The following is a 19,895-nucleotide window of genomic DNA, read 5'->3' on the forward strand; positions in this document are numbered from 1 at the left end:
CAGGGGGTACTTCTGATGGGTCCAGGGGGTACTTGGGCTTGATATATTTAATTAAGTTTAATAAATGTATGGTTTCAGAAAACAACAAATCCTATTTAAACAGCCAAACTAGTATTTCAGCTAATTAAAAACAATAGCAAATGCTTGGAAACGGTTTAGAAACAATTATCAAGTACTACTATTCAGTGTATCTTTATCAAGGGGTACTTGAGATAGTTCTTACCATATCAGGGGGTACTTGGCCAGCACAGGCCTTCAAAAGGGGTACATACCCATGAAATGTTGAGAAACACTGCTCTATGCTATCAAGGCATTTTGTATTGACCTGAGGAAGCAGGTCATGAACCGTGAAACACGTTGTCAGATTGGTTTTTGAATAACAACTTTTTTCCTGCTGAACTGGTGTCTATATCTTCTGGAGAGGTAAACAATTACCTCTCTTTTTATCATTTTTTATTTATATTTATAAACACTAAAATAGAACACACATTGGGCGCCTCCATCCTACCCATTACACAGGAGAAAAGTAATTTATGGCTCATTTCACTCTGGAAAAAAAACATACTTTCCTATTTGCATATGTTTACATGTATTTTAAATTTTAAGATTTTCGCGACAGAGGTCCTTTAAACAATACTGGTTGCCTGGTAGTCATGCTGATCTATTTGGCTGTAGCAGTAACTGAACCACACCAGAAACAACCTAGGATGTCAGAACTACCTGATATGCTGCATGCTTGTTCAGGGTCTATGGTTAAAAGTATTAGAGGCAAATGATCAACAGGATAGCCAGGTAACTGGTATTGTTTAAAGGGACCCTGAGCAGTGCCATAAAAATGGAATCTGGACTTACCTAGGACTTCCTCCAGCCCCTCTTTAGATTGTCACAGTAAGACAAGTTCCAGACTTGGGTGCTGCTTTGCGTATCCTCTAAATACAGGGACATAACGAGGGAGAAAAGTTGCACAGTGCATTACACATGTGATGCATACATTGAAGCACACAGTTCATGAAAAAGTATGCTTCACTGCAACTGTAAAGGCTGGTTCACACTACCAATGCTTTTTACCCGCCATCGATTTGAAAGGCTCTTCCTAATGTGAAGAGTGATTTTTAAAAAATCACTTTGCTCCAGTGTGAACACACACATAGTGTACGGGTAAGAGCTTTTCAAATCACAAGCGCTTAGAAAAAGCTCTTGCAGTGTGACCCAGCCAGCAATGCACACACTGTCTGATACTGCACAATATGCCTTCTGTTTTGATTGGCACAATTCCACCGCAGTATTGATGTAATTGCACCACATTTGCTATGCGATTATATTGTGCACCGTATCACACAGTATCATTGTGAATGCAGCCTAATATTACTAATTGACACACAGATATCATCGCATGCACTTGTACTCTTCAGGTGAGCATGCAGCAATAACTCAAGGCTGCCAGTCAAGGCTGCCTGAGAAGTAATTCTAAACTTAAAGGGTACTTTTACACTAGAGCTTTGCGGTAGCGGTGCGATTTGGAACAATCTCACCGCAGCGGAAAAGTCCGGAAAAAAATAACAGGCAACTTCCGATGCACGTCAGAGAATTGCAGGGTAACGCACTGCAGCTTCTAGTTTGTGTGCAAGTTTAATGCAAATAGTATGCAGATTTGGTGGCCCAATTCCTAGCTTGAGTGACTATCATCTTACTGACCATCTGTACTTGTTATAGTGCAACACTGTTTTGTGTATGGATATTATAGAGCTCAGGAAAGTCCTACTACTGCTGGATATAGAGTACATGGCAGAGTACAGTCATGCAATTTGCATGCAAGTCAGAATTATCATCAGCTAGTTGAGCTAGCTCTTGTGATCTGTAGAACCATTGTTTTGTTGATGAAATTCTGCACATTACTTAAGTACCTATATCAAACAAAGTATTTCTTTTAAAAAATCCTTTGTATTAAATGTGAGTTTTTATCACCACTGCCTGTATATGCAAAATGCACAAATCAGATCTCCTCATTTTGTATTCAGCCATACTACAAATACTAGAGAATAACCAAGCAACTTGGGGTGACCCAAAACCACTAGGAAAGCATGGGCATACCAATCCACCCTGTGACCTCAGCCATAGCACGGGGGCCCAGAGGCTTTGGGGGCCCTTCCTTCTCCCTCTCCCCAACTGCAAGTGGAGACAATTAGCAAAACAACCTCCCCGTTCACTCAAAAAAAGTTCCTGCCACCTCCTCCTGCCATGCAGAGTACAGAGTAGCTGTAATTTTTTCCTGCTGCCAGACGCCGCTTCACAGCAGAACACTCCCTACTGCCATTCGCCGACTCCCGATCACATGACCCTCATGGAGTTTGGGGACCAAGGGGGCCCATGCCATCCTTTTTGCAGGGGGTCCCTATTAAGTCTAGTTACACCCTTATAGGAAAGTATAAGGGACCAAAAGAGACTGAAAATCCCTCCTGCTAAAAACTACACTAAGCACTACCAAGCAGCACGGGGTGACCCAAAACAACTAAGAAAGTATAGGGGACTAAAAAAGACAGAAAAGCTCTCCTACTAAAAAAGCAATGCTTAGTGTGATTTGCCTTCTACAAATACTAGCAAAGAGATTTATCTGCCAGGAAGATAAAGGCAGGTCTTAGGGCTGGTGCACACCAGAGCGGTTCGTTTTTTCCAGAAACGCAAACTCGGGGGCTGCAGCATTTTTTGGATTTCTGAGGCGTTTCTGCCTCAATGTTAAAGTATAGGAAAGTGGAAAACCTCTCTGCAAAACGCTACATCAGAGCGGTTTTCCAGGCGGTTTTGTTACAGAAGCTGTTCAGTAACAGCTTTACTGTAAAAATATATGAAATCTGCTACACAAAAACATTCCAAAAAACGCTACGCATGTTTAGAAAACCTCTCTAAACATGCCTAAAAATCGCTCTCAAAATCTGCTTCAAAAACCTCTAGCATTTTGCGGATCTGCTAGAGGTTTTTTGTGTGCACTGGGCCTTACAGAATACTCCACCAGAGACATTAATTCTTCCTTTTCAAGGGTAGCAACACATCTTTATCCCTTTTTTGAGCTCTGGAAATAAATATCTCTGATTTTTAAAAACTTTTAGGTTCCTAAAACATCCGGCTTTAAAAACCCTGACTACCGTAGTTACAGTATGTTGGTAATGATTTTCAAACTAACTTTATAAAATACAATGATGCGAAAATCACTGTATAATTCCATGCATTACTCCCTGAAGTACCTGTAGCATGATGCTCCACCAAGACACTCCCCCATAATGCAGTTCAGCAGCAACTGCCTTCCTAGATATTTAAAGAGGAACTCCAGTGAAAATAATGTAGTAAAAAAAAGTGCTTCATTTTTTACCATAATTATGTATAAATGATTTAGTCAGTGTTTGCTCACTGTAAAATCTTTTCTCTCCCCGATTTACATTCTGACATTTGTTACATGGTGACATTTTTACTGTGGGCAGGTTATGTAGCTGCTCCTAGCTGTTTTGGCTGTTAGAGACAGCTGTAAACAGCTAATTCCTGTCTGTGAACCTTGTTACATTGTAACAAACTGCCAAAAGTACCGCGGTACTCAGAGCTTCTTGTGGGAAGGGTTTCAGCACAAAATCAGTCATACAGCGCCCCCTGATGGTCTGTTTGTGAAAAGCATTATATTTCTAATGTAAAAGGGGGTATCAGCTACTGATTGGGATAAAGTTCAATTCTAGGTTGGAGTTTCTCTTTAAAACAGACCTGAATGCAGAACTTCCTCTCTGCTCTAACAGATAAGCAACCGCATAACCTTTAAATAAAAATATTTCTTTGTTACAGCTGATAAAAATCCTGCAATAAATTTGCTGTGTGTCCACTTCCTGCTTTCATGAAAGCAGACATAGGGTTAACATCCTGTGTTCACAAACTAGCTGCTCTTCTGGGGCAGCCAGCTGACACAGAGATCAAATTACATTTGTGATTAGTCACAGATAAGGGGGTATTAGACAGGCTAAACTCTCTAAATAAATACAGTGCACATTTCTCTAGGTTCTCCTTCTGTCCTTTGCAAGAGTTCAGGTCCACTTTAAAAGTGTGGCACTCTTTAGTTTCAGAACACACAGAGGATCATCAGTCTGACATGCTTTACATATTGTGGTTCTATCAGTCAAAGGAGGAATGTGACACGAAGTTACTGTAAAACATGTAGAACAGGAAGATGCTGAGGTCAGTGAAGTTTCCAGACATCAGCTCAAGAAATGGTACAAATACCTTTTTGTTCAGGTTACTTTCAATCTTTCACCGTTATGATTCACCAATCTATGCAAAGGGGAACATATAATGAAATGAATAAAAGGAAGTAATGTATACAATGTTGTACATGTAACTTCCAATCATGCTATGGATCCTGGTGGAAGAAGCACTCTCACAAGAAGCAATGCAATCAAGGATTTTATGGTCATAAGGACTAATCACTCCATCAACCTTTGCCCAGAGGATTCCATATACTCCATACCATGAGATGACACAGATCTGCTTACTCTGTGCTTGTAAACAAGAAGCACTAGACTTTTACACTTTCAATGTACGCTATTAAATACTTCTTTCTTGCTTTATTGTAATTCCGGTAGCATGAAGTGACACTCTCTCTCTTTCCAGCATTCTCGTCCCGGGTTTAAATCCCAGCCAGGACACCATCTGCGTGGAGTTTGTTTACTCTCCCTGTGTTTGTGTGAGTTCTCTCCCGCATTCCAAAACAAGTTCATAAGTACAAAATACATATAGAGCTCATGCATGGTATGATAACAAGCAGCAATACACTTACATGTTGATTTCATAGGCTTAAGCTAGTCATACACTATACAATATCCGTACCCAATTAGACGTTCAATTCAACAAAAACGTCTAATTGGGAAGAAAGTCTGGTTAACCATGGCACTGTGGTTGCCCCTCATTGACTCACAGGAAACATCCCATGATTGGGATAGGTCAGTGCTTGTCACGATCAACCCATGATCAAGGGGGTAATGTTGATCGCGGAGCGATCACTGCTGCAGTTGAAAAATGTATGCCTAGCTTAAAGCCAGTATATATGCTAGTGAATTCTCAGCCAGTGCGAGTGGTCAGGGGCGGATCGCTGCTGAGAATCTTGAGTGTGTACAGCGGCCCAGATGTATCCTTAAAAGATTTGGTGTGCCAGGTTTTGTCAGCCAAGTGCATTGTTCCCCTTCTTACCCCTCCCATGCTACCCACCATTGTCCCTCCTCCTCCTCCATAGCAACAGAACACATCTTTACAGCTCTTGGCACCAAAGCCTTGCTGGAGGGATTGATTCCCGCTACTTGCAGGCAACAATATGTATGAATGTGTACAAACCTTGCGTTCTGCAGAGATGGAGACGACTCCACCCCGAGGACACACAATCTTATAATGATACACATAATCCTAACTAATTCATCCAGAATACAGAGCTTTTAACTGATAGCCAACATAATAAACTTGATACCTGTAGGCTACATTTATACTGGCGGGTTGAGTCAGACAATATAATCACATTGCTAGTGCAATGCAATTATATTGTAATAGTACATTCACATCTGTGCATTAGCAGTGCCTGTGAAATCTGTCAGTATAACACAAGTCACACTCAGCGATACTGGACACTGTGCACATTTACAGTAGCAGTGAAGCATACTTTTTATTGACTATGCTTCACTGTATGTGTTGCACCGTGCTCCTCAGTATAATGTGAATTTTCCCTCTGTTGCAATCCTGTTTTTATGTGGACCGCAAATGCAACACCCCAGTGTGAACCTAGCCTAAGGCTACGTTCACAGTGCATGCTGTGTTCACTGTAAAAGCAGAAATGCAATGGAACATAAAAGTGGCATTGCATGTTATGCACGCATTGCATCGGATACAGTGAAGCATGCAGTCAATGAAAAGTACGCTTCACTGTCACTACATGTGTTGGGATGCCACACGCCTTTAGCCCACACCAGCCGCACAGTGAATGTCACATAGATGTTACATTGCAGTGCAACATACCGGGTTACAATGCGGCCATTACGTCGCACCACAACACTCCACTGTGAACATAGCCTTAAAGGATACCTGAGGTGACATGTGACATGATGAGATAGACATGGGTATGTACAGTGCCTAGCACACAAATAACTGTGCTGTGATCCTTTTTTTTCTTTCTCTGCCTGAAAGGGTTAAATATCAGGTAAATAAGTGGCTGACTCAGTCCTGACTCAGACAGGAAGTGACTACAGTGTGACCCTCACTGATTAGAAATTCCAACTATAAAACACTTCCCTAGCAGAAAATTGCTTCTGAGAGCAGGAAAGAGATAAAAAGGTTCACTAGTTCATATATTTTAGCTCTGGCATACTACAATGAATGAGTCATTGAGCAAAACAATAAAAACAGTTACAACTTAAAAAGTAAATTTAAACATAAAATAAGTTATTCTCTCCCTTTTTCTGTGTATGCTATAGTCTTATACTTTGATTGCCCAGTAGAAAGTTATATGTCTTACTGGATCCAAATACTCTAAGCCTATGAACCACTGTAATGCGTCTACACACATCTAATTTTCATTGGCCAGTTTTACCACTTCCGTGAAATATGAGGGCTTACCTACACAACCTGTTCATAGTATTTAAAATCTGTTAGCCCTTATAGAGTTGCTAAATAGCTCAGTGATTGGCTAATCAAGATTGGAGGTGTGTGTGTACCTTAAAGTGAACCTTCGGACTAAACATCTACTTAGCAGAACTGAAAAGGCTTGGTGTTTCTTTAACAGTTTCACAGCATCAGAACTTTGTTATAAACTGAACAGAGGTGCCAAAAGGATAAAAGCAATATTTAAAATATTTAAAAATGCTTAGGAGGCAGTGGTGGACTTACCTCCCTCAAGCAAACACAAAAAAAGTGTAGTAGAAAAAACAGTAAATTTATTGGTACACTCCAAAAATATTGCTTTTATCCTTTTGGCGCCTCTGTGCAGTTTATAACATAGTATATATCCACCCTTGGTGGAGGGGGATACCCCTTTCTTCTCACGTCTACAGAGAGCGACTTCTTAATCCTGAGTGGGGACAGGCTAATCTCCTCACCTGCTTATACAGTGGTTGCCTGGAGGTAACCGTGGTTTGTGAGTATATATCTTACTCCTTTTCATTATACCAATTGTCTTGACTTACTACACTATATTGGGCTCTCGGTTCTTCTTTTTAAGCATCAGAACTTTGCTTTTCTTACCAAAGCATCATTTTTAGCTGCATTTTTATCTAAGCCCCACCCATCAAAGAAAAAAAGCCCAGGCTTTTTTTCCCTGATGCTGTGCAGAGCATGATGGGATTTCCTATGTTGTTATTCACGTTGCCTAGCAACTGGGAGAGGTGCTCAGGACACAGGACAGTTGGAACTGTGTCTCATGCTCCGTCACCTCCTTTCAACCAAAAAGATGGCTGCCATCATGAAATCAAACATTTGCCTGTTCTTATAAAACATTGTGGGTAAGAGATTATAATACCTATCTATTTTAATTAGCATAACTAATGTAACTTAAGGATAGTATGTTTGTTTAGGCTGGAGTTCCTCTTTAAGGTCTCAGAATAATTCTAATGTAAAAAAGGTATCAACAACTTTCAACAGACCCTCTCGTTGAATTAAATAGCAGAAAAAAATGAATGGAAACTTCATCTTTTATCTTATGACTGAAATTCTTATGAGATTGTACTTAAAACGTTTTTTGTTCATGCTGGTTCTTTTGACTTTATCCAATAAAGCTTTTATAAAAGAAAATAAATACCAGTGTTCTTCCAGGTGCAATTACAGCTAAGCAGAGTAGGACACAGGCTATTCCAGCCCTATTACTTAACAGTTACATCGTCAAGGCAACTAACAGACTTGGTGAGCCTTTTTCGAGGCCATTGTCAAAACAGTGCTCTCTTCCCTTGTCTTCATTTGCTCCTGTTTGCTCACCCTGCACCTGCTTCAGCAGAAAAGACCAGCTAATGGAGAGTCCCTAACCACTGGGCAGGCAGAGGAGACAAGCAGAGAGGCTCTGAGAGGTTTATGCGCCGGTATGACTTTTACCAACTTATCAAGTGTAAGCATCACAGTACAAATGGATCAATGGGAATATGCTGGTCTCAATGGTCTTCAGATTACATTGCAGCTACTCCACTAAAGCACAACCTAAGCTTAATTTCTGTCATATATAGGAAAGATGATTTCTAATGGGCTTTGTGGTATACAGCACAACATAATTATTGTAGCCCACAAACAAACGTTTCTGTACAGTATAAAAGCTGCAACAAACAGGAGAACGCCAGGCTTGCAAGATCTGACCAAACTTTATTTAGACACAATTTCTACATGAAATAAATAAGTACTACCTGAAAAAACATCCTAATGCCTTGTACAAACTGGTGTTCAGACGGGGCTTTTTCACATTATTTGGCATGGGTGGTTGTGTTATGTACTGCAGATCACAGCCTCAAGTGATGCTGTGCTATATCACGGACACCATTCATTACACTGAATGGGGCAGAAGATGTGTCCTACACTGAGCAAATACATTGCTTGGCACTGCAGCACACTAGCGGGAGTGTCAGATATGGCTTTCCATGCAGTGTGTGAGGCTATTGCACGTTTGATACAGTGTAATGCACAGAGGGAACAAGGAAAAGTATCCTGATTTAACGCATACAGTGAAGGATAGTCAATGAAAAATATGCTTCACTGCAACTGTAAACACGCACGTTGTCCATTACCGCACAGCATGCCTTGCATTATGGTGATGGATTTCACCGTACTGCTAATGCTCTGATGTGAAGGTGCCTTTAAAGGACAACTGTAACTAGAGGGATATGGACGCTGCCATATTTATTTCCTTTTAAACAATACCAGTTGCCCATCTGTCCTGCTGATCCTCTGCCTCTATCACTTTTAATCAAAGACCCTGAACAAGCATGCAGCATATCAGGTGTTTCTGACATTACTGTCAGATTTGACAAGATTAGCTGCATGCTTGTTTCTTTCTGGTGGGATTCAGTCACTACAGCAGGGCTGCCAGGCAAATGGTATTGTTTAAAAGGAAATAAATATGGCATAGGCCAAAATATGCATTCGACATCAGATATAGGAACCCCCCACCTCATGGATACTCACCGGAACGTCCGAAATGCCACTTACGGAATGCTGACTTGTATCACTGTATCTGGGAATGCCCTGTAATATCCATTTTCTAAGACTCTGTTTGTATTTTGATCCGAAGAATGTGTGGGAAAGAGATTCCTAAAGATCCGGGTCTATTACTGTTCAATTATTGGGAGACAGGGTCTAGAGCGGACGCAGGGAAAGTGCCAAATAGGTTGGTTCACACAGTTGTCATTGCAGCTAGAAAAATAATTTGTAATCAATGGATTTTCCCAACGACTTCAAGAATTGGAGAACTTAAGAAAGAACTGATTTTTTTTATTTGAGAGGGAAAAATGTATAACTTTGGCGCACAAAAGCAAATTCACTAAAAGATTTTTTGAAAAAATTGAGAAAGTTTATTACATATCAATATACTAAACCAGAGATAGAAGTAATAATGGAACCATTCAAATACATAGAGTGGTACTGTGTGGAGCAACTCCATGGCACCTTGGGAAAGCTTGAATGCCCAGATAAAATATAGTTGACGGAGAAAGTAGGTTTATAGGAGTTGGGAGACTAATACCCCTAAGCACATAGAAGATAGTACTATAATGAAGATTGCCCCTCTTGCCAAAATACTCACAGTTGGAGTTTTTTAAAAGCACTTAATACACAGGCTATTACATTTTTTAAAGTAGTGTTGAAAGGAATTGGGCAGGATGTTTGATGTTGGGGGGGTGGGGGGAGGGGAAGTTAAAGGGTGAAAAATTGTATGGAACGGCTAGCAATGTACAATTCTGCATTGAAGGCTACGGACCGGTGTTTGTATGACTGACTATGAAGAATTTCTTTAAAGGGACTCCGAGCAGTGCAGAAACTATGGAAAGATGCATATCATTTTAAAGCTCTCTTTCTCCTCTTTCCAATGATATATAAACCGCTGCCCTACGCCTTTTAGTTTTCACTATTTTCGCAATTGAAATTGCCGCGGCCACAATTTCAATCACGAAAATAAAGAAAACTAAAAGGCGTAGAGCGACGATTTAGGTGTCGCTAGAAAGAGGAGAAAGAGAGCTTTAAAATGATATCCATCTTTCCATAGTTACTTGTATTACACAGGACGACACTTTCCCCAGTGTCAGCAGCTCCATTCAGCAGAAAAAGTCGGCCTGTGTAATACAATGTAACTATGGAAAGATGGATATCATTTTAAAGCTCTCTTTCTCCTCTTTCTGGCGACACCTAAATCGTTGCCCTACGCCTTTTAGTTTTCTTTATTTTCGCGATTGAAATCAATTTCAATCGCAAAAATAGCGAAAACTAAAAGGCGTAGGGCAGCGGTTTATATATCATCGGAAAGAGGAGAAAGAGAGCTTTAAAATGATATGCATCTTTCCATAGTTTCTGCACTGCTCGGAGTCCCTTTAATTCTCTTGATACACAATTGTAAGGATCCTTTTTATAATATGCCTTTTCATCCTGAATAAAGAAAAAAAAATATGGCAGCCTCCATATCCCTCTCGTTACAGTTGCCCTTTAATATATAATTGCATTGTATTGTCCAACATAACATCCCAGTGTTAACATAGCATAAGGGTCAGTACCCATGACTCGCTGTTCCGGATGCTGCAAATAGGGTCTTGCTGCCTGGTGAGATGTATGTGCACAGCACTAGTCAAGTGCCATTCTACTGCCTGTAAATGCCTGGAGCCTTCTGCAAGAACCTAGCTCTTCTGCAGTAGCGAATGGTATTCAGTAAACCCACAACCACCCTTTAGGGCTCAGACATACTATAAGCGCTTTTCTGAGCTCTTTTTGGCCTCCAGAGCTTTTTAAAGAAAACCTGTAATGAAAAAATCCTCCCCTGGGGGGTACTCACCTGGGGTGGGGGAAGCCTCCGGATCCTATTGAGGCTTCCCCCATCCTCCTCGGTCCCACGGCGGCGGCGATAAAGCTCCCCGAACAGTGGGGATGTAAATATTTACCTACCTGGCTCTAGCGCAGGCGCAGTATCGGCTCTCCGCTTGGAGATAGGCAGAAATAGCCGATCGCTGTCGGGCCGCTCTAATGCGTATGCACAAGTCTCCTGCGCCTGCGCAGTAGAGCGGACCCAACGGAGATCGGCTATTTTCTCCTAACTCCGTGCGGAGAAACGCAACAGCGCCCCTGCTGGGGCCAGGAAAGGTAAATAAATCAGCGCTTAGGAGGATTCCGGGACACCTCGGGAGAGCCAGCGCTGGATTGCATGCAGCTACAGGGGAGGGGGAAGCCTCATTGGGACCATGAGGCTTCCCCCTCCCGAGGTGATTACCCCCCCAGGGGAACTTTTTTTTGTTACACGTTATTTTGACTTCCATTAAAATCGCAATCTCGTTAAAATTTTACCGCACAATTTTACTGCAATTTTAATGCAAGTCAAAGGGAGCATTTTTTAAAAAGCTGAAAGCTCTGGAGGCCAAAAAGCACCCAGAAAAGCGCATATAATGTGTCTAAGCCCTTAGAGTAATTTCCCAGCAGGTGTAAGGGAACAGCGACATGGTGACAACACTGCATTGGGTCCAGAACACTTAGGGCAGTCCTTGTGCTGACAGGAGCACTACTGTCAAACAGTCTCAAATTTATTTTGTGGATTTAAGTTTACAAAACCACAGCAATCCTAAGGGTTTAATAATACAATAAATCGATGAAGGAGTGTAATAGCAGCAGCGGCGAGCGGTGCCGCCGCTGCAGCTGCCTCCACGGAAGGGACCTGGGGGACGTCGGCTGCGGCGAACGCTTACGCCGCCGCAGCCGTCTCGGCGCTCCTGCCCGTCTTCTCGGAGTGTAGGACGCAGAGGACGGGGCTTTCTGCTGCACATAGGGTCCCTGTCTTGCGCGGGCGCGCGCATAGACAGGACCTTTATTCCGGGAGGAGAGGCGTCAGCTGACCGGCTGGTCGGCTGACGTCAGAGGAGTCCCACGGCGCCCGGGATTGGCTGATTCAAGGGGGCGTGCCAGTGGGGTCTCCTCTGTTTCATAAGCCTCCTGGCTTCATTGTAAGATTCAAATGTGGAACAGAGGCGCCAGCAGGATAAAAATTCATAAAATCTTTAAAAATGCTCGGAGGAAGTGGTGGGCTTGCCTCCCAAAAGCAAACAAGAAGTCCTGTTTGTATAAATTAACACATTTATTTATACGGTACCCCAAACAGAAATGCAACGCGTTTCGCAGGTCAAGCCCGCTTCATCAGGTAAAAATGGGGACCACAGAAAGTCTGTAAAATCAGGATTAGCGCCTGATTTTACAGACTTTCTGTGGTCCCCATTTTTGCCTGATGAAGCGGGCTTGACCTGCGAAACGCGTTGCATTTCTGTTTGGGGTACCGTATAAATAAATGTGTTAATTTATACAAACAGGACTTCTTGTTTGCTTTTGGGAGGCAAGCCCACCACTTCCTCCGAGCATTTTTAAAGATTTTATGAATTTTTATCCTGCTGGCGCCTCTGTTCCACATTTGAATACACTGTGTCCACTCCTGGTGGAAGGGAGTACCACCCTCTTTCTTTTTCTACAGAGAGAGACTTCTTAGTCCTGAGTGAGGATAGGCTTAATCTCCTCACCTGCCTTTTTAGTGGTTGCCTGTATGGTAACCCATGTTTGTGAGTATATTTCTCGCACATTAACATTTGATCATATCATCTCAACATACTGCACCATATCGGGCTCTCGGTTTCTCTTTTTGTCTTCATTGTAAGATTGTCTGTTGTCGTGAATACTTGCGTGTGAGCGCACAGACCTTAGGTAGTTCCCTGGTGTTGATGCTACGGATTTCACACCAAGCTTAGGAATTTTGCAGTCTTGTTATTGTTATTTTGTTATACTAGTTCCGGGGTGTTGCCAAGGATTTCACACCCAGGCTAGGATATTATTATTGTATTGATCTCCTGTGTACGACTCTGGCTAGCACTCTGACTTTGAATCTGTTTTCTGATCCTGTACTTCTGCCCATCTGTCTACCTGTTGCTGAACCTCTGCCTGATTACCGATTACCCTCTTGCCTCACGATTCTATACCGATACGTACCTTCCTGTTGCTGAACCTCTGCCTGATTACGTATTACTCTCTTGTCTCACGATTTTGTATATATTTGCCTCTCTGTTGCCGAACCTTGCCTGCCTGACCATTCTACTCCCCAGTGGGCCCTCGCCACTGGTGAGGTACTAGTTACACCAGCTCCTTGGTGGAACCGTTCTGTTAAAGCTGTAGTACAGCCCCAATTACCTGCTCTTACAGGGTATCTGTCATTGTAGTAGTATTGTATCTCCTAGGCTGCTGTTCAGTCTGGGTCACCCGCCCCACGGGTATTCTTGTGCCTGCAGTACTATCTGAATCACCCGCTCCCCGGGAGAGTCAGCCTCTTCGTTATTGTACTCTCCAGCCTGCTGGAACTTGTACGCTAGTGCATGTTTAGTGTACTGATAGTACCTCACCAGCCCCTCTGGTGAGGTCTGGTCAAACTATTAAAGTTACTGTTGCACCCAAACACTTACACTTTGCTAGGTTTCCAGAGGTTAGTCATACTTGTATTATTGGTGATTCTGCAGATCATTAATAATCAGGTATACGTCTGTATTGTTGGTGATACTGCAGATCACCAATAATCAGATACTCTCTGTGTGCTGACACCAACCGTTACAAGGAATCCGCACACAGACTTGCAGAAACAAGGTGCAATTTACATCTTACCCAGAAGGCCGACGATCATTTCGGGGCCACCAGGGATCCCCTTTGTCAAAGCATAGGCCAGAAAAACATGGTACATGTTTTTCCGGCCTATGCCTTGACAAAGGGGACCCCTGGTGGCCCCAAAACGATCGTTAGCTTTCTGGGTCAGATGTAAATTGCATGTGTGTGTGATGGGACAATAAATTGTTCACCTTGTTTTTGCAAGTCTGTGTGCGGACTCCTTCATCGATTTATTGCATAGAGCGGCCTGGGAGCCCAGCCCCAGCATCCACATACCCATTTGTGCGGTTCTACTTCTTTCTTTATTTTTTAATAATAGACATAACATTATACTGGTCATCATGAGTTAAGAGATATAGCACACATTACTTTGGCATGCTAGAAGATTACTGCATAGTGAGAAGCCATTTTTTCCAAATATTCTGAAGAAAGTTCATCACTATGCATGTACTGTATTGTACAGTTAGGTATTAACAAGTGTAAGGGTGTAATCCAAGCAGCGGTTCCCTGCTCCGGGATCACAATTACAGATCTGTCCATTTTGGCACCTTACGCCATCATAATTTGCAGATGACAAACAAGAAATAAGAAGAGCGGTTTGCTTTTTGAGATGAAAGTAGGCCAGCCTGGAGCTATTCTGCACTAAAGTCTTTAATCTGTATAAAACTGCTTGAGGAAACTTAAAGAATATCAAGCCTCTCCGAATCCTTCCAAGGACAACTTGTGTACTCTGTATGGTCAAAAATGAGGCTCCATCCAAAGCCTCTCCCATCCTGTGAGCAGGAAAGGAGCAGTGCTCTGAAAGCCATCTCTGTGTGAGCAATCACAGTGTCAGGTTTCAAAACAGATCCAGTCACACTTCCACTACATTTGCAGTAAAGCGAAGGGTTTATGAAAAACTCTTGCCAAGACACCGCTCGCTTCAAAGCCACAGAATGGTTTGTTAGCTTATTAAATTCAGACAGAAAAAAGTAGCTACACATTCCACTTAAAGCTGTCAGAGATCAAACATAACCAGACATTCCGGGACTCGCTAGCTGAAAAGGTTTAAGAATGCCAGTGTCTCCTGGTGTGTGCAGAAATCCTTGCTTTTTGCTTTATTTTTGCTTTTCTACAACACTAAAACTGTGAAATAGGAGGCAAGATCAAACTAATCAACAGAAAGCAACTCAAATCTAATTACTTGTAAAATAGCCAAACTGAGGATTGAAGATAAAAACAAATGAATACACTTTACAGACACTAAAGTATGTAAAATCCCTTCACCTGGGCTGCACATCGGTTGTCTATTGCATTAGAGCCGACATTCAGTGTAACGCAGCCTGTGTAGGTATATAAATAAACATGAACTAGATTGCCACCTAGTTGATAATAGAAATCGGGTTTTCAAATGGTAAAAAAAAGCATGAGAGGCTACACCTGTTCCTGACTTCTGTTCTGATGATCTGCCTCTAATACTTTTCGGCCACGTTCACAGTGTTGCAGTGCAGTGTAACAGCCGCTTTGTAACACAGTTTACTGCTCTGCAATACGCACAATATATGCAACGTTCACAGGGCAGTGTGAGAGTTGAAGTACAACTGAGGCTCAACACACACCATACAATGTTGGCTGTTCAATCTTACCACTTTCATGTAGTATAAGAGCTTATCAATTCAATCATTCAAGGTATTTTCAATCTGTTGGCCCTTATATTACATAGATTTGGTAAATCTGTACAACCAAGATTGTATGGTGTGTGTTGAGCTTAAGTGTGCCATGGTAGCTCACTGCATGCGTTAATGGTTACAGTGAAGCATAGTTTTCATTGTATGCTTCACTGTGGGTAATACCTTCCCGATCCTTTGCGTTCCTGCTATCACAAGGAACCCAACAGTCACTGTGAACACGGCCCAAGTCACTGGCCCAGAATGAGCATGCAGATCAGATGCTTTAACAGGTCTGACTCCACTGGCTGTATGCTTTTTGCAGGTCAGTGACTCAGAAACAACTAAAGCCTAGTACACACTTTCAATTATGATTGACCAATCACTGACCAATTTTACCACTTCCATCATGTAGTATGAGGTTTTACTTACACAATCTGCTACTTGTATTCAATAACCATTGACCCTCATGCTACATGGCAGTGGTAAAATTGGTCAGTGATCGGTCAATCATAACTGAAAGTGTGTACCAGACTTAATGCTCAGCAGAAGACAGCCTCAGCAGCTCTCACTTCAGTCTCCCTTTAAAGTGAACCAGAGACGAAGCACCCTCATGTATTTTACCATATATATCAGTGGGAACATTAGAGAAAACACCTACCGTGCTCTCTGCTTTATTATTTACTAATCAGCCTGCTTCTTAACAGCTCTGATAAAATCCCCGACTGAGCATTCAGTCTGGCTTTGTTCAGGAATCATTATAGCTGAGTCTGTCTTCTGTGCTGTCTTTTCAAGCCCAAGCCTTCCCCCTTGTGGCTCTGCTCAGGAATCATTATAGCTGAGTCATTATAGCAAAGCCAGACTGAATGCTCAGACTGGGATTTTATCTGGGCTGATAAGGAGCAAGCTGTGCAGTGCAGAATGAAACAGAGAGCACGGTAGGTGTTTTCTCTAATGTTCCCACTGATATATATGGTAAAATACATGAGGATGTTTCATCCCTGGTTCACTTTAAAGGACAACTGAAGTGAAAAAAATATAGAGACTGCCATATTATTTCCTTTTAAATAATACCAGTTGCCTGACATCCCTGCTGATCTATTTGGCTGCAGTAGTGTTTGAATTACATTAGAAACAAGAAAGCAGCTAATTTTGACAGATCAGACACCAGATCTGCTGCATGCTTCTTCAGGGTCTATGGCTAAAAGTATTACAGGCAGAGGATCAGCATAACAACCAGGCAATTTGCGTTGTTTAAAAGGAAATACATATGGCAAATTCCATATCCCTTTCCTTACAGTTGTCCTTAAATGACACTCTTTTCTGTGTTAATGATACATAATTACTTATTACAAGCCCAGCAGTAAAATGTAGAAAGAGTATAGATTATGTGCACTGCCTTGTAGGATACCAGTCTTACTTGTCTGAACTTGCTTGGCAATCCAAATGAACGAGCATCTGTTCCAATCTGTTTAGCTAACACTTCTACCACAGATACTTTACACAGCACTGTATACCATTTCCAGAGTACAGTCACACTCCCTATGTGTACATATAGACGGGATGTCATACATTTATCAGTTCTTCTGAATATAGTACATTGGCTTACACATGCCACATAACAGCTGTTTGGTTTTTCAAGTTTAAAGGCAATTTACAAGTTTGTAATAAAACTGTCAAAAACATATAAAGGGTACAGCACAGGGCTGTGGAGTCAAAGTCTGATCAATTTTGGGTACCTGGAGTTAGAGTCTGTGGTTTTAATGAACTGAGGAGTCGGAGTTGGATGATTTTTATTCCAACTCCATAGCCCTGGTAAGAGTTTGACTAAGGAGTTAATGAGGAGTAAGCAATTTTGTGTACCTGGAGTCGGAGTAGTTGTCGGAAGTTTCATAAACTGAGGAGTCGGAGTTGGATGATTTTTTTTTACCAACTCCACAGCCCTGATACAGCACAAGTCTATTTTTTTTTCTTTGTAATTTAGGCTGCTTTCACATTAAGACGTTACAGGCGCACGTTAGTGCAGCCTGTAACGCAGCCCCACCGCACAGTAATGAAAAATCAATGGGCTGTTCAGTGCCCACGTTGCGTTACGTTGTAACGCAGCACATCCGTTGAGAGTGCTGCATGCTGTGCGTTATGCGCGGCTAAGCCGCGTTAGACTGTGCGCACATGCTCAGTAGTGTTGGGGAGGAGTGGAGAGCGGCCAGGCACATGGCTAATTAATATTCACTGCACGGTGTGACGTGCAGTGTTTACTTCCTGGAGCGGCCGCTCTGTGTGGCGATTGGCCGGGCGGGACCACGTGATGCCGCATGCGTCCAAGAGTACGCATCACGGCATCACGGACGTCAGAGTGAGCTGCACAACACGGCTCACTCTGACGTCCACATCAGATAACACCAGGCGTTATGTTAGGGGCACGTTATGTGCCCTATAACGTCCCCTAAACGCAACGTCCTGGTGTGTAAGTAGCCTCAATGTTATTCAAACCAATATTTTAAGTCTGCAGCTAGTAAGGACTTTCAAAACGTAGTCTGTAGACTCAAATACTACTTGCAACCACAGCAAGAGTACTCTGTTTGGAGTACAGACTGTCCATAAAATCCCACATAGCTGAATAGTAATTAGACTGACCAGTTAGTTTACATTTTTCCTGAATAAATCCCGACTCTTTGTACACACACACACACACACACACACACACACACACACACACACTTTATTCTCCCAGAACCTAAAGCAGACAGTCCTTTCGCACTGTGCACATTGCATTAGCATCGCAAATTCTACCAAAAAGTCACACTGTGCATTAGATGTGCAGTGCGACTATACAGTGAAGCATACAGTACAATGAAAGTATGCTTCACTGCCACTGTAAATGCATGTTACCTGGTTAACACACAGAAAGCTGTGTGTTACTTTGTCAGAACTCCCTGCACTGCATTAAATCGGAAAGCCCCATAGGAATATTATTGCATTGCAATGCAATAATATTGTCTATTGCCACACAATGCAATGGACACAGTTTGAATGGGCCCTTAGTGGGATTTTGTTCTTGCTCAACAAGAGCAGAACTTTACTTTGAAAAGAGTCAGGACTCTTCACCTTGTGTCCTATTAGGGCATCATTGGTGCAGGCAGACAGAAAACAGGCTGCTCAAAGCAAGATGTTCCCAGCAATAGACATGCATAGAGGAGAAGGGGCAGCGAGGTGACATCTGCATGAGAGAATCCTGCCACTTGACTCAAGCAACGGGATACAGGTACAATTTATGCCTCTTATACATGTGGCAAAACTCATCAAGATCCTACCAGCTGGCTTACTGGCAGCACAGTGTGTTCTTGCATAGAGGTATCCTTGTGCCTGATGTTGACCACACAGACAAACTGAACTGTCATCTCCAAGAAAATACATTTTAGCTTTGAATATTGCGAAAAGAAGTTTCCTTTTAATTGTGCCATCGCCTTAAAAATTATCCCTGCTGCTTCCAAGGTAAGGAAATGAGGGAGAGAAATAACATTTTTAGGCTACTTTCACAGTGGCACATTGCAAATGCGATTTTACTGTTTTGGTACGTTCGCATTGGCGCACTTGTGTTATTTTGAAGGATTTTGCCTCACTGCTAAGCATGCAGATACCCATTTGCTAAATAAGGTAGGCCTCAATTACTGCCAATAATTCTCATCAAACATGGTGATCTAGGGCAACCAGTTTAGTACTGTGGTCCTCAAGTGGTTAAAGGACAAATTAAGTGAGAAGAATATGGATGCTGCCATATTTCATTTCTTTTACACAATACCAATTGCCTGGCAACCCTGCTGATCTATTTGGATGCAGTAGTGTCTAGATAACACCAGAAACAAGCATGCAGCTAATCTTGCCAGATCTGACAATAATGTCAGAAACACCTGATCTGCTGCATGCTTGTTCAGGGCCTGTGGCTAAAAGTATTAGAGGCAGAGGATCAGCAGGAGGGCCAGGTAACTAGTATTGCGTAAAAGGAAATAAATATGGCAGCCTCCATATCCCTTTCACTTTATTTGTCCTTTAGTAGCCAAAGCCCACTGGTACTGAAGTGGTTACATTTAATATACATACTGTGTCTCCTGATGTCCGGCTTCCAGCACGTAGCCACACTCCCTTGCACAAGAGGTCATAGGCCGATCTCTATATCCAATTGAGTATATTTAACTTTATTTATTCAGGGATACAAGTTAGGGCCAGTGCACACCAAAAAGCGCTAGCATAATTGCAAACGCTTCGCGTTTTTTGAAGTGATTTTTCAGAGCGATTCTAGGCATGTGCCTAGCGATTTCTAATCATGCCTGGCAATTTTTGGAGAGTTTTGGTGTAGTGTTTGTTATTTTTTGTTACAGTAGA

At 42.2% G+C, this 19,895-nt stretch overlaps 1 protein-coding gene across 10 annotated transcripts in view; it reads right to left on the minus strand.

Moving 5' to 3' along the window:
• Positions 1-19,895, minus strand: part of MEF2A (myocyte enhancer factor 2A) — a 235,027-nt gene that overhangs the window by 137,475 nt on the left and 77,657 nt on the right. The window lies entirely within an intron of this gene.

The sequence above is a fragment of the Hyperolius riggenbachi genome, chromosome 3 (assembly GCF_040937935.1).
Source record: "Hyperolius riggenbachi isolate aHypRig1 chromosome 3, aHypRig1.pri, whole genome shotgun sequence".
NCBI classification, from domain to species: Eukaryota; Metazoa; Chordata; class Amphibia; order Anura; family Hyperoliidae; genus Hyperolius; species Hyperolius riggenbachi.